The sequence below is a fragment of the Protopterus annectens genome, chromosome 2.part1 (genome assembly GCF_019279795.1).
Source record: "Protopterus annectens isolate FY-2018-M chromosome 2.part1, PAN1.0, whole genome shotgun sequence".
NCBI lineage: Eukaryota > Metazoa > Chordata > Ceratodontiformes > Protopteridae > Protopterus > Protopterus annectens.
In genome coordinates, this window is record NC_056729.1 from 1400951864 (window position 1) to 1400969093 (window position 17230).

General features: G+C 39.9%; 1 protein-coding gene across 1 annotated transcript in view; it reads right to left on the reverse strand.

The window, feature by feature from the left end:
• Nucleotides 1–1573: 1573 nt before the first annotated feature.
• Nucleotides 1574–17230, reverse strand: part of DTNB (dystrobrevin beta) — a 2387431-nt gene continuing 2371774 nt past the window's right edge. Inside the window, exon 23 of the mRNA XM_044062883.1 lies at nucleotides 1574–2957. The gene's annotated coding sequence lies outside the window, so the exon portion shown is untranslated. The remainder of the gene's footprint in view (nucleotides 2958–17230) is intronic.

Consider the following 17230-nt stretch of genomic DNA (forward strand, 5'->3'; position numbering starts at 1 on the left):
GTACAGACCTGCCATCAATTAAAGAGACTCTGATTAACCCCAAATAAAGTTCAGCTGTCCTAGTAGGATTTTTCTGACATGTACTCAATTGCCTGCTACAGCAAAAGCCATGGTTCACAAAGAGCTTACAAAGCATCAAAGGGATCTCATTGTTGAAAGGTATCTGTCAAGAGAAGGGTACAAAAAAATTTCCACACTATTGGATATGCCATGGAACACAGTGAAGACAGTCATCAAAAAGTGGAGAAAATATGGGATAGCAGTGACGATGCAAAGAACTGGACATCCCTCCAAAACTGATGAAAAGACAAGACTAAAACTGGTCAGGGAGGCAGGCAAGAGACCTACAGCAACACTGAAGGAGCTGCAGGAATTTCTGGCAAGTACTGGTTGTGTATTACATGTGACAACAATTTCCCATATTCTCCATATGTCTGGGCTATGGGGTAGGGTTGCAAGACGGAAGCCTTTTCTTACACAGAAAAACATCCAGGCCCAGCTAAAATTTGCAAAACAATACATGAAGTCTCCCAAAAGCATGTGGGAAAATGTGTTATGGTCTGATGAGACCTAGGTTGAACTTTTTGGCCACAATTCCAAAAGGTACGTTTGGCAAAAAAACAACACTTCGCATCACCAAAAGAACATCATCCCCATGGTGAAACATGGTGGTGGCAGTATCATGCTATGGGGTTGCTTTTCTTCAGCTGGAACTCGGGCTTTAGTCAAGGTGGACGGAATTATGAACAGTTCCAAATACCAGTCACTTTTGGCCCAAAACCTTCAGGTATCTGTTAGAAAGCTGAAGATGAAGAGGAATTTCATCTTTCAACATGACAATGACCTCAAGCATACATACAAATCAACAAAAGAATGGCTTCACCAGAAGAAAATTAAAGTTTTGGAATGGCCCAGCCAGAGCCCAGACCTAAATCCAATAGAAAATCTGTGGGGTGACCAGAAGAGGGCTGTATACAAGAGATGCCCTTGCAATCTGACATATTTGGAGGGCTTTTGCAAGGAATAGTGGGCAAATATTGTCAAGTCAAGATGTGCCATGCTGATAGACTCCTATCCAAGAAGACTGAATGCTATAATTAAATCAAATGGTGTTTCAACAAGGTATTAGTTTAAGGGTGTGCACAATTATGCAACCAGCTTATTGCAAGTTTTTTATTTTTTATATTTTTCCCCTGACAGATTTGTTTGTTTTTCAATTGAACTGTACAGGTTATAGGTCACATTAAAGGTGGGAAAAATTTGAAATGATTTATTGTGGTCTCATTTTTTATATCACAAAAACCTGGCATTTTAACTGGGGTGTGTAAACTTTTTATATCTACTGTGTGTGTGTGTGTGTGTGTGTGTGTGTGTGTGTGTGTGTGTGTGTGTGTGTGTGTGTGTGTGTGACATATATATATATATATATATATATATATATATATGTGTGTGTGTGTGTGTGTGTGTATACATACATACACACACACATATATATATATATATATATATATATATATACATAAATACACATACACACATATACTCACACGTGTGTATGTGTTAAATATCCACACTTCTCAATATACATACAGTATACATTTGTAAACAAATTAAATGCATTTCAATGCAAACATACACTACTGTCAAACTCTATAGGTAATATTGAAAATTATGTTTTGTTTCCATTTACCTTTGGAAGTTCACTTCTGGAATGAAAATATATATATTCAAAACTATAAAATAAAGTAAAATTAGCCACTGAGAGGTTTACAGTCTGAGGGCTGAATTTAATTACAGGCCAAAAAAATAAAATCGGACAAACATGCTGCCTCTTATGGAATTAAAATATTCAGTGCTATTGTAAAAGAACAGAAACTGAGTAACACAAATATTTAGAACATATTACACATTGTGGCACATACTTAGAAAGTAAGGTTACTTGGCAAAAAAACAAAATCGATACTAAACTCACCTACTGTATTAAGGCCAGTGATTAACTTTGTTTCTCTGCTTGCACAGCTCACTAGCACAAAAAGTATAAAAAAAAACACAACAAAAAAGTGCCCAAGTTCATGACAGATTCACATGCACACACTAAAGCACACACACACTCATTCTCTCTCACATGTGACACAGTCTCTATATTACTGCTCTGTCTTTCACATCCTCTTTATAATTAGTTATCCTGACATATAAATAGCTTCATCAAAAGACTGTCAAGGTTTAAATCAAAGACAAAGAAGAATTCCATACAGAAAATAAGTGCAAAATGTCCCTTCTGGCATAAATCTAGTCCTGTTCAAACTCTGCTGCACTAATTAAAAAAAGGTAAGTTAGTACCAAAAACTTTTTTGTATCATGGGTGACAAGTACTAAATGACAAATGTTTTGGTAGGAAAATAAATATGCATAAACATAGATGTAGATAAACAGGTGCAAGTCTTTGTGCGTGTGTGCGTGTGTGTGTGTGTACATATACACACGTATATGTACACATAACCATACTCATAGGTATACCTGTATAAAAATGTCAGCAGTCAGCATTATGCAACATACTAAGGGTCAAAGATCATAATGGTAACAGCAGCCTATGATAGCTTCATCATTGCTTCAGTAGTAAATCAGACATTACCAGTACATTTTTAAGTGGTAATAGCTTATTTTGTAAAATAAAAAACAAACTTTTGACATTTAGATATTTTCTTTCAAAGTGGTGTTCAATGAATGTCTCACAGTACATGCATTAATTCTAAATTAGCTGCTCATGGTAAGACTAAGTGAACTTTCAGTGGACCAGAAAAAAAAATCCCTCCCCCTCCAAAAACTATACTATTTAATTAACAATGGTGGCATTCCTTCACAGTCGCATAAAGGCGTCTTCATCTACTTGACTGCACCTCTTCACAAGAGTGAGATAACATCTGTGATGTAGCTGCTGGCGTCTTATGTTACTGTGCCTACATGGGTAGAAAGCATAAAACAAGATAAGAAATTGCAAGTCTTCAAATTACTATTATATGGTAGAAAATAAAAACAAGAAATGATTACTGTTGATTAAGTGTTACTAGCTGTATTATGCTTGCTAAAATATATGCTCTTAAAATGTTATAGTCACAAACTGCAAGAGAAGACTTATAAAGCTTTCTGTGACAGTGTCCTCACTAACAAGTTAGTGACACAACGCTGTGATGACGAAGGCAGCATGCTGATGTGGGTTTTTATGCTGTTATGAAACAATTGCTCTTTAGATTTACTAGAGTTAAACTTTGAAAAGTTCCCACAGTACTATAAAATATTTGAACTGCCTACACATTACAATATATGTTCATTACCAACATTAAGGAGCAGATCCTCTTCACACAGCATTAACGTTCATGTTGTTTACTTCACTTTCATTGTTTTCATTGTTCCGTGCAGGACAATCACGTCTTTGCTGACATTTTCTATAAATTATTTTACAATTTTTACTGGTCTACCCCTTAGTTGTTTTTCTTGCTGTTCCTTAGTCAAACTTCAAATCTTTGTAACATCAAAGACTAGCAAACAAGCCCTGTTTGTCAAGAATGGTTTCTTTGTTTTCAGTAATAGTGCCTATCCACCTTAGCTTCTGGTCCTCCTTTCTGATTTTGGCTTCAGTCTTTCCCCGTTATAAGTCACTTTTCTAGTGAATCCAAGCTTTACATTATATGCTCAAAATATCAGTTTTGGTCTTAATACTGTGCCTTTTAGTGAGCAGACTGGGTTTATTTCCTTAAGTTTTGACTGATTCTATCTTATTTTAGTAGACAGAATTTTTGAAAGTTTTCTGCAACAACTGTTCATATTCATCAGTATTCATGTGCATGGACTTACCTACAAATCCAACTCTCACAGCCATATCTAATTATTGGGAAAACCATAGCTTTGACTATATGGCCCTTTGCATCTAAAAGATATTTGAACACAGTAAAACATAATCTATCTCTGCCTCTTCTTTCCCTTCTGTTTGCAAATAACTGATAGGGCTAGCTCATATAATTTTAGCATTCTGATGTTGAGCAACAAGCCAGCTTTGCTGCTTTCTATTTTCAACTTAATGGTAGTAACAACAACATAAAGGTGGTTCAATATAAAGGTGGTAACACCAATGATCCTTCTAACTACTGTCCCATCACTATACTGTCTCTCTCTCTCAAAAATTCTAGAAAACTGCATACACATTCAATTGCTAAAACATCTCACTGATAACAACCTCCTTGCACCCACCCAACACGGCTTTTGCTCAGGTCACACCACTACTACAGCCCTGTGAACAAAGCGGTGGATGCAGGTCTCCCAACTACAGTCATCTTGTTGCACCTATCCAAAGCATTCGACACCTTAAACTACTGCAACAATTTGAATCACTGAGATGCTCCTTTCATACCTTAACTTGGCTTTCCAGCTACCTAAGCAATAGAAAACAAAGTCAGATGGCAAAATAACCAATGTGAACTTCTCCCCAATAATATTAGAGTGCCCCAAGGGTCTGTTCTTGAACCTCTGCTTTTCAATATTTTCATTAATTATCTTCATACAGCATCCCAACATTGTACATTGATCCAATACGCAAATGATTCTACAATTGTGTCTTCTTCAGAAACTTCTCTGATCTCCTAAAGATAACATTTAAGTTCGGCAAACTCTTTAAAAGGATAAGCCCACAAAACATAAAACTAGCAAACAGTCTACTCTTCCCCTCTCTCCTCTATGGAAGCCTCATCTTTACTAATCTTAACACATCACTTATGAATAAACTACAATCATGCTACTATCAAACAACAGTTTGACACTAAAATGCCAAATCACATACACCGCTGCGTAGCCATTAAAGAACTGAACTGGATTAAATTCCCCCACTGCCTAAATTACACCCAATTAACTCTCATGCACAATCTATAACCCAGAAATATCCCCTTCACTTCAGACTATTCTACAAACCTACACCCCAACCCAGAATCTACAGTCCACTAATAAGCAGCTGTTATGTATATCCAAACCCAATAAAGAGCTGAACATAGTCTTTATTCCTATACCATTGCCAAATTACGGAATGCCCTTCCTTCCTCCATCACTCAATTGGACTCTATAAATTCATTTAAATCTGCTCTAAGATGGTACTACCTCAATAATCATATCTGTCTCTGCAACCACATCACTTGAGCCACCTAAAATTAAGTTAATATCCCACTATCACCTCCTTTCCATGTCAGTTTTAAATTTTCTACTTTTACTGTACCTCTCTTTACTCCCAGCTCTACCCCACGAGCTGCCTAACTTACCTGTAAATAAAAGAAAGTTATTTACTGTGAAAAGCAGTGTAAACCTTCCTGTTCTTACCCATATCCCCCAATAGCACCAGCTCATGTTAGACTTTTTTTTCCTTCAGTAGTTCTCACAATACTTGGCTTATAGTTCTAAATTAAGTCTCTCTCCCAATATTTGGCTCATAGTTGTAAATTAAAGCCCATAGCTGCATCCCAGTACACCCTTACCTGAACTGGCTTGCATACTCACCCTCTGCTTCCAATTTCACTTATTGTTCATGGTAGGCAACCTCTTCCCCTCGGCTCTACCTGCTCCGTTCGACCTTCGGGCTCATTCTGCTCCCTCTACCCTACTCCCAATTCCCACCTGCTCCCAGCACCTCTACACTTATACCCTACAATCCCACACCCACTTTATACCTATCCAGTACACTCTTTCCTTCACCAACACATCATAACCTCTTACAACCTACCCCCTACCTATCACTACTCACCTCCCCCATCACTCCCGCAATACTCAACCCAACCTACTCCTCTATATACTCAATTTCATACACACCCTCAAAGTATTTCAAATTTCACTATGCTTTCAAAATCTGCTATCTTCTCAACTCAAATACTACTACTTCTCACTTTATCATATATCTACTCTCTCACCCAGCCCCTCATCTCTAACCATTCATCATCCTTTCATACCACCAATTCACTTCCCATACTACCCCTATATACATCAATCCTAATATCCCCTACATATATCCCATCAATTATCTACTTTTTCCCTACAAAATTATTTCTCCCTACAAGTATTCTGCTCCCTCACTAACCAGCCATACCTCCACAAATCTACTGTCACTCAACTCTGATATAAAATAGTCCAAGTACCTTTCCAGCCTAACTGAACATGTAATTGCCATCCTTCTGTCTGGAGACATATACCCAAACCCAGGCCCCCATACCCCCTGCTCAACATCCAAACCCACACTATTCACCACTCTAAATGCTCAAAGCATAGCTAACAAAATCGCCAACCTCCATGCCTGGCTTCTCCACAATCAACCAGATATCCTGTCTATTTCTGAAACTTGGCTAAAACCTCATATAAAGGACTCAGAAATAACACCACCCAACTACTCTATCCAAAAAGATAGAACCCACAAAAAAGGTGGAGGAGTAGCTCTCTTATACTCATCCTCCTTATCAGTTACTCCTAAAACTAAACCTATTCCCCAATTCAACAACGCTGAATTAATTCTGGCTCTACTTCAAGTTAATAGACGCAAACACATATGTATAGCCTCTCTATACATTCCCCCTGGAGACAATATCTCAGTACTCGAAGATATCCTCTCCTGCCTTTCCATCAACATTAGCAATGAAACTATAATTCTGGGTGACAAGAACATTAATTGGTCCTCCATTCAGTCCCCCACAAACATCCTAAATATTAACCTCTATAATTCCTCTCAGCTCATCAACTACACAACTCAACCCTCCACACATTTCTCCTGTGGTAGTATCCTAGACTGGCTTCTAGTTTCTCACCCGCATTATTTCTCTGACTGTGGCACACTTCCCGACTCCCTCAGCGATCACCTCCCCACTTTTGCTTACCTCCTTCCTTCCCCCATACAACTATCTCATAACTACATCACTACTCGCTCCCTAAAATTAAAAAAACTGGAGCCCTCTAAAAACTCTACCCATAGAAAATGCTATTACCTACTTCAATACAACTTTCTTAAACCTCCTAGACAGGCATGTCCCTCTAAAAACTAAAAGAATAAAAAGCAAAACTGACCCTTGTCTAACCAAAGATACAGTAGCTGCCATGCACCTTAGAGATAAAGCCTGGGTACACCACCAGAAAAATAAGACTCCTTCCACCCTTCATGAATACAAAACACTTTGCAACAAAGTCAAAAAGCTTATTGTAGCAGACCGCAAAACCTATTTCTCCTTACTACAAAATAGCCATAATACAAATCCAAAATATTCTCGAATGGCATCTCCACCCTCCTTAATCCTGGAAAAAAAGAAAACCCTTCTCCTGAACCTAATGCACTAGACATGGACCTAGCCACCCAATTTAACTCTTTTTTCATCAACTCAATTACCAAACTAACCTCATCCTTTTCAAACACTACACCCTCTACTTCTACATCCCCTCCCTTGTCCTCCCCTTCACCCTCACTCTCAATTACCTCAGCTTCTCAACCTCCTCCTTTCTCTTTAAAACTCATACCCACATCTACCATATAAAAGCTTCTCCAGAAATTGAAACCATGCTCCAATGTCCCTGATAACATTCCCTCATACTTTCTAAACATAGCGGCCGAAGACATTGCCTTCCCCATCTGCATACTAATCAATCGCTCAATCCAAGAAGGCTATGTACCCCAACTTTGGAAAAAGACCTTCATCGTACCTCTACACAAAGGAGGGCAACAATAACAATATCATAAATTTCCATCCTATCGCCATCCTATCCCCCATCTCTAAACTTCTTGGAAAATGTCACCATCTACAACTCCTCCCCTATCTTATAGACAATCACTTACTAACTCCCACACAGCATGGATTTAGACCTGGCCACAGCACTACCACTGCTCTTCTTTCCTTCCTCGAAATTAACAAAGCCCGTGACTCTGGCAGTATAGTATCTACCCTCCTACTTGACCTCTCTAAGGCCTTCGATACCATCTCTCACAACCTTCTCCTAGCTAAACTCTGTAATATAAACCTATTCCTTTCCTGTCTCAACTGGTTCACCAGTTAGCTCTCAAATAGGCAACAAGCAGTTAAATGGAAAAAAAGCCACCTCCTCCTTGCTCAATACCCCCACTGGTGTTCCACAGGGTTCCATACTGGTTCCCCTTCTGTTCATTATTTTCATAAATGATTTCCACCACTCAATCCCTTATGCAAATCTTATTCAATACGCAGATGATTCAACTATAATCTGTTCTGCCCCCTCTATCCCCAAACTCATAAAGCTAACCCAAGACGCTTTTACTACCACTGAACAGTGGATGATAGACAACCACCTATCACTCAATGCCTCAAAAACTAAACTTATGTTATTTACCCCTTCCAAAACAACTACTATAAATAAAAACTCATTTTCCATCACCAGCCAGAACAATACGCCCCTCGAATTACTACCTGAGGCCAAACCACTAGGTGTTTACATTGATGACCAGCTTAAATTAAATTCCCACCTACAAATAAACATAAAAAAACCCCACCAAAAGCTTGGAATGCTTTACCTCCATAATCGCTACCTCACTCCCTCTACCAAGTTCAGTCTCTCTACCGCATTTCTCATCTCTTCTCTCCTATATGGTGCCCTATTCCTAACCAACCTACAATCCTCTATTAAGACAAAACTCTCTTCCTGCTATAATAAGATTGCCAAGTTTGCCACAGGCCACAAATCTTCTACCCATCACTGTGTAGCTCTTCACACACTAAATTGGTTAGAGTTGCCCAATTATCTCACCTACACTCCACTTATTCATGCACACAAACTCATTTTCAGCCCCTCCCTCTGTATCTCACTTTCCTCCACATTTAAAATGCACCTTCCAGAAAGACACAAGATCAAACAATCAAAACCTGATAGAACTGTATAAACCTACCCATCCCCCAGGCAAAAATCTCCTATCCTTTGCCCTTGCATGTCAATGGAACTTCCTACCACCATCCATCCAGACCACCACAAACCACACTACCTTTAAAAACTAACTCACACCTAATATCCCTCTGGGAATGCTCCTGCTCCCACCCCACATAATTTCTTCTAATCTCTGCACCTCTGATATGCCATGTACTTCAGTATCCTATTTGTATACTTCTATAGCAGGATCAAATTTATCTGCAAATAATTACTTATAATTTTATAACTTAGAACTTTTACTTGTTCATTCCAGAAATTGTATCTTTAAATGCTATAATTTTACCTGTACTACTGTATCTACTTGTACTACTGTATCTACTTGTACTACTGTATCTACTTGTACTACTGCATCTACTTGTACTACTGTATCTACTTGTACTACTGTATTGACTGTAACGCAACACTTTGAATGTAATTTTCATTTTTATGGAGCTTTTCTCCTCAGGACTCCATTGAAAACGTGCTCTTCTTGGCCCAATGGACCATCCGGGTAAACAAACTGCAAATAAATAAATAAATTCTATTACCTATAATTGTGATTTTTGTTAATTTATTCTATGTTATCATCTAAGCAACATAACCTTGTCTATACTATTTTAAATATTATTTCTGTATTAAATTTCTGTAGTTGTACTTGGAGCTTTTCTCCCCGGGCCTCCACTGAAAATGGGTTTCTGACCCAGTGAACTTTCACAGTCATCAAATGTCAATAAATAAATACATAAACAAACTTAATTAACAGGCTCTTCAGCTCTTTTTCACTTTCAGAGATCACAGTGGCATCATCTGCATATCTGAGGCTGTTAGTACTTCCCCCAGAAATGTTGATTCCTGCAGTATCTGATTCATCTAACCCAGCATTTTGCATGACATATTCAGCATATAAAAAGGAATAAATAGGGTGACAATATACCTCCTCTTTATACTCCCTCCCAGCCCTGAACCAGTCAGTTGTTCTAGCTTTTGTTCTACCTTCTTCTTCTGCATATAGATTCCTCAGAAACAGGTAAGGTGACTTGGTGTCCCCATTCCTCTGAGGATTTGCTTCGATTTGTTACGGTTCTCAGAGTCAAAGATTTAGAATTATAAATAAAACAAAAGTAACTTTTTCTGGAAGTAGTTTCTTGCTTTCTCTGTAATCCACTGGATGTTGGCAGTTTAATATCTGTTATCTCTGCAACTTCTAAAACTAGCCTATACAGCTGTGATTTCTTGGTCCATACATTCCTTGAACCTAGTCTGCAAGATCTTGAACACTGCTATAAATCTCCTTAAAAACAACATGATGTCAGTTACCCTAATACTTTACAATGCCTCCTTTTTCCATTTATATTTATAATACTTGGTAAATGTTGGATTGGAGAATCTTTAACAAATAAAGCAACCCATACCTCCCATGCTCAAATCACTAGTTTTCTTTTAGCTAATGTTATTACTTCGCATACAGTTTGGTAGCAGCCTTTAAAATATTCTCAGTTTTTATGATATACTGTCTGTCCTGAATGGAACTACTGATTTATGTTTATTCTGAATGTCTGTAATAAAAACATACTCATTCTATGGATAACAACTGTCTTTCTTTTTACATGCTGCACACATTTCTTTGCCAAAGTAAAGGTTTCAAACATAACATCACAAAAATCCTGGTTGCTAAATGACTCATTGATCTCAAGTCCAGGATTTTTGATCTCAAAGATTCAATAGCAGTATCTCCATATCACACATCTGTTTATCCAAGTACCTTTTTAATATGAATAACACGTCTTTTTCAAATTCCCAGTGATTTCTGAGCTGGTTTTCTCAATCATGTCACTGTTATCATATACAGAGTTTAGAAGAGAGGATCCTTAGTTTCACAGCATTCTTCAGAGTGTACTGACTTGGCACACTTCATGCTCCCCTACTCTGTGACATACATTTTTTTTCTTACCCCTCAATCATTCACAGATGTAAGAATGCATTCCTTCCGCCAAGTCTTTTCAGGCTTGTTGGCTGTTGGTGAAGCACCCACCAAGAGGAGAAAATGTTGAGAGAAGAAAGGAGCCACTTTTGAGACTTTAAGTATTTTTTCTCTGTTTATTTGCTAAGTTTTTCTGCATAGCCGCCTATTTTGAGCATTTTCTGGCTTGTTAAATTTGATTTCTGCATTAGTAACTGTATTTAGAGCACAACCTAGAGCTGTTTACTGAATTTCCTGTTTGCACTTATTTTTAAATTCGTTTTTTTCTCAAAACTTGCATTTTATCTGTCTTTGGCCTAGCACTCTTGTGTGGGGTCATTTACTGCACTGTTATAACTTGTTGATACTTGTTAACCTCTGCTATCTCTGAAAAACAAAAACAAAAAATCTTGCTTTTTCCCACTTTTCTGAGATTTAAAAAGTTCAGTTACAGGCTTGCTGTTCTTGAACTGTTTGTAAGTTTCTGTGAGGCCATTTTTGCTTGGGCTAAAGGAAAGTCTCTCTGTTGATCAGTGGCAGTGAAAACATTGAGCAGCCTGCCTGCCCCTGTGGGAGTGGTTACTGACTTGAAACTGTAGTTTTATTGGCCATTCTGGGTCAATTCCAAAACTCCTTCATCTTCCTCTCTTAAAACCCTCTTTTGCGTTTTTGCGTTTTGAGCATAAGCGCAACAGCGGCAGCTCCGCCTAATTGGGTTTAAACTATTCCTGCCTCCACAAAGTCTGCTCTTCACTTTGTCCCTTAGAACTGCTCTATCTCTCAATTTAAACACCATATTATCATTCTAAGGCCCTTCACTGGTCCAATTAAGTAATCCTACAAGTTAGCACTATTAAACCATAAGCACTACTTACTCTTATACTCTCTCTGATTACCCTGTCCTCTATTGGTCCATCTTAAATTCAGTTTCCCTATTACTCTAGCATGTCCAAAGGTCAGTCAATGGTTTCCTCTCCAGTCCAGCTGGTGAATCAGGGAATTTTGAGGCAATGTTACAACTGTCTCATGTACACGGACAACCCTCTCCTCCTCCAAACAGGTTCAAATATATGTGAGAGATGCAACTATTTAGCCAAACTGGAGGCTGAGCTCTCTCATCTCAAAACTGGTGTAACCAGTCAGGAGGAGAAGGTAACCTCACACAACACAATTCCAGTATCACATAGTCCCACCACATCAGCAAACCAAACACATAAATACACAAAAACATACTCGGAGGCTGTAAATAAAAATCTACCTAAGCAACAGAGACCTCCAAAGCAGACATCCAAGCAAATACTACCTCAATACAAAACACACGCAACACATAACCCACAAAATCAGTGTGCCAAGCAGCCACATCCCTTAAGGCTGAATAACACACCTGATACTCTTGTTATAGGTGACTCTATTGTCAGACACACTGACGTCCCGCTCACGAGGCTGAATAAAGAGAAGGTCACAGTGAGCTGCCTGTCGGGTGCTAGGATCCGACACATAACGCAAGCACTCAGGTCACTCCAAAGCAAATACAAATATGACTCAGTCATTGTACATGCTGGTGTGAATGACCTGAGACGTACCTCCCTGGACTACATGAAAAGAGACATAGAGGATCTCTCTGATCATGTAGCCCAGGCTGGTATGACCCTGACCTTGAGCAGCATCTTACCCTCACCTAGAATGATGCCACAGTACAAAGACAAAATGATCGATTTTAACAATTGGCTAAAATTTTGGTGTCATTCAAAGGGGATCCAGTGTCTGTCAGCCTGGGATGACATGCTCGACAAGCCACATTGCTTCGCTAGGGACGGCTTGCACCTGTCACCACTGGGCTTTCGGATATTGGCAAAGGCTCTTGCCACCCCCATAGTGCCTTTTTTAGGCAAGGCTCAAAAGTCAAACCCACCCCCATAGACAGCACAAGGAACAAGAAACTAAGGGTAATGCTGCTAAACGCCAGAAGTCTTAACCTCAAGATGCATGCACTCAAAGCTCTCCTCAGTATGGAGAACATTGATATCTGTGCAGTGACAGAAACCTGGTTCAAGGCTCCAGAGAGCACCCCCAGCACTATCAGGCTATACCTCATATAATGCTTTTCGGCCCCAAAACCCGGACCGAACCACAAAAGGAGGGGGAGTTTCGATATATATCAAGGATATCCACACCTCCAGGATAGTGGCATTGCACGAAGTATCGGAGACCATCCATGTGCAACTAACAGTGGGCAAGATTGCTTTTCAGTTTATAGCATCCTACAGACCTCCCTCTCAAAGTCAGGAATCCCATTCGGCTTTCCTGAAAACACTGGAGAACATGAAGATCTCTCCGAACACCATTATATTGGGTGACTTCAACTACCCAAACATTGACTGGAAGCACTACTCAAGCATCAGCACCTTAGCCCAAAGATTCCTGGAAATTATAAACTTAAATGCTATGGAACAACTAGTCACCACTCCCACAAGAGGGGACAACATACTAGACCTGATCATTACCAACATGGGGACTCTATGCTCCACACCAGAAGTATATCCTCATTGGTAAGATCAGACCATAAATTAATTTCACTGGATGTCCACATCCCGACCCCACCCCCAGCCCAGAAAACCACAGTGAAAAACTTCTCAAAAGCGAACTTCTCACTTCTCAAAACTGAAGTGGAATCCTTCAAGGCCGCAGGGCCAGTGGAAACTACAGCTCAAACTGCAGAATCCTATATAAATGCATTCTACGGACATCTCCAGGAATGCATGGATCATACTATCCCAAACAAAACCAAGACCCAATCATCCAAAGGCAGGCGTCCATTCTGGTGGACCCCTGCCATAAATAAACTGTACAACAGAAGGAGGAAGCTACTACATGATAGAGCAAAATCCCTAATAGGGAAGGCATCTCTGATCAGTACTAGCAAAAAATTACGATCCCTCATAAAATCCTCCAAGGCCAGCTTCGAGAGAAAAATTTCACAGGACACCAAAGACAATCATAAGGTTTTTTTCAGTTATGTTAGAAACCTGGGATGCAACTCCCAGACTTGTTCTGAGTTGATTCTAAACGACAAAAAAAATACACTGAACCCACAGACATCGCCAATATCCTGGCAGACAGGTTCAGTGCAAACTTCTCCACCCCTCCCCCCCAAAAGAGCAAGTATCTATCCCGGCAGAGGGCTGCCTCTCAAACATCTCAGATGCTCAGGTGAAGGCTGCCCTCTCCAAAGCAAAAAACACTGCTTCCATGGGACCAGATGGCGTCCCAGGTTGCGTCCTACATGAACTACAAGAGGAACTAATCCCTCAAATAAAACAGCTATACAATCTCAGCCTCACTACAGGATATGTGCCCACAGAATGGCATACAGCAACAGTGGGCCCACTCCACAAAGGTGGAGCCTCTACGGACCCTGGAAACTATCGCCCCATAAGCCTGACTAGCTTAGTCTGCAAGGCTATGGAGAGGATCATCATGGAGCTCATAAACAAAGACACTGGGGACCTACAGACACTAGATCCTACCCAGTTCGGCTTTGTCAAGGGCAGATCCTGCCTTTTGAACCTGGTTGACTTCTTTGAAACTGTCACCAAAGCCATAGATGAAGGGAAGGTAGTCCACGCAGCCTATCTGGACCTTGCAAAGGCATTTGACACAATGCCCCACTCGGACATCATAGATAAGCTATCCAGCTTAAATATAAACCCCTATGTTACAAGATGGGTCGCAAACTGGCTCAAAGACAGAACCCACAGAGTGAGAGTTGCTGGAGCCATGTCAGACTCGAAACCAGTCACAAGTGGCGTCCCACAGGGTTCTGTCCTGGGACCACTCTTGTTTGGTATATACTTTTCCGAGGTACAGGCAAACGTGGGAGGACTATGGCTCACCAAGTTCACAGACGACTGCAAACTGGGCACCATAATCAACTCTCCAGCTGACACAAACATCCTTCAAAAAGGTCTCACAGAGACAGATAACTGGTGTCAGCACCATGGTTTAAAGCTAAATGCCAAAAAATGTATAGTCATACCCTTTGGCAAAAACAATGTGCCCACAAATTACCACATAGGCGGAAACCCATTAAGTACAGAGAAAGTTATTAGGGACCTGGGGACCCAAGTTGATAGCAATCTCTCCTTTGAAAACCACATTGCCAAAGTGGTTAGAAAGACCTTCTACATAGCCCACCTCATCACGAAGGGTTTCACATCTAGATCAAGAGAGGTAATCGTGCCCTTTATTCATCCCTCATCAGGCCCATCATAGAATACAGTGCCCCTTTTGGGATGTACCTTACCCGACACCTGCAGCAATTAGAAAGACCCCAAAAGTATCTCACCAAGAGGATCAAGGGTCTCAAACAGATGCCATATGCTGCTCGGTTAAAAAACTCCAGCTCTACTCAGTTGCATACCGCCTACTTCGAGGCGATCTATGCCTGACATACAAAGCTATGTCAAATCCAGAATTAATGGACATGCTCCACCTCAGTAAATCTAAATCCCTTAGAGCCACACACTCGAGGGACTTGAACCTCAGCACAGAAATAAATAGAACTTGCTGGAGGGACAGGTTCATAACCCAGAGGCTCCCTTCGCTCTGGAATAGAATTCCAGTTCATGTGAGGCAGAGCACCTCACTGAATCTCTTCAAGAAGAATCTCGATAAGTGGATGGGGGATCGTAGGTTTGTCCCAGGGATTACTCCTGTGTCACTATTAGACAGAGGCACAGTAAACTAAACCTTAAAAAGGGCACAGTATACTCAATTCAAGGGGTGGCGTAAGCCATACAGAATCGGGCTAGGCTTATAATTGCCCCATGGCAGATAGCCTAGTATAAACCTATGAACCTATGCGGTGTCAAAAGTGCGTTTCAGCTCATTATCAGTTTCAGCAATCTGAATCACAATAACACCTTCAACTGCTTCACTCCATGGGAGAACATTTTCTTTACCAGGCTCTTTTGTAACCATCATAGTAATCAAAACAGTTATCCTGCAGTCATCCTTCTGCCACATAGTCGTCACTGTCTCCTTCTCCTGTAAGAATGCATTCCTTCCGCCATGCACAAATCCCATCCCTGTTCCTCCATACTGGTGTTACACCATCAATCTTCCCCTGGCCAAACTTCTCCAAGTCAGTATGAATACCACCTTAAGTTTTACTTAAAAACAGCTGTGCAACACAGCTGCAAAAATAAGTAGGGAAATAGATAAGTCAGTGGTGCATCTGAGTACCAGAACTGCAGTGAAAACTTTGCTTTTTTATTTAAATGACTTTCATTCTATACATAGATTTTATAGTAATGTGAAATTACTTGAACACCTTCTAATACTGTTGTTTATGGGGACACACTAATTTTTTTTTGACACTTGAGGCATAAATTGCCTCTGGAGAAATGACTACATAATGCTGGATGAATCCCGACTCTCTGAGCCTCAGCTATATGAAACTCGACAATGCCGGCATCTCCACTGAGAGGCACTGTCAGGGAATCATGAAGTTACCAAGTGCCTTTTCTGGGTTTTTGCCCCCTTTCCCTGACAGCGTGACCATGGAGTTGATTACATATTTAGGGAGGGATGGGAAACACAGCAGGCTTGACTCCCTTGTGAAAAAAAAAAAAAAAAAAAAAAACACAGAAGACAGTGTTTTGAGGGAGTTGGGTTTGGGGAGTTATCACTTTGGTAGACTGCTTTTCATCCACTCACAATGGAAACAGTAATTTTCTGTAACATGTCGTAACCTTTGAGATTATTATTAGTAAAAGGAGTAGATGGGGGAATGGGAAGCACAGTCCCATAAAGAAATAACAGATAGGTACAGACTATATCAGCTGATTTGTGATTGAGTCCTCCTCAGTAGATATTATGGTAGTAGTTCATCTTCTTTAGTTCATAGCTCAACAATTTTTTCCTCTTTAGCTCCCTTTCTTGGGAAAATATACACATCCTTCCTGCAAATGCTATAACACCATGTTCCATACTGGGAGAGGGTGTTAAGCCCCTTCACTAAGTCCACGATATTCCATCAAACAAGAACAATTGCTAAACATGAAACAAGAAAAAATATCAAGACAATTTAAATGAACACTTGCTGATCTGCAGAGGACTCCAACAGCAGCCAGAGGATGGAGGGGTGATCCAAGAATGCGGGATGGCAGGAGAGAAGTAAGTATCCATCTGGAAGGATTTCTTTAAAAATTATCTGATATGGTGGGTATATATATATATATATATATATATATATATATATATATATATATATATATATATATATATATATCTGCGGTGATGCAGCTCTTAGCGTTGCCGCCTCACAGC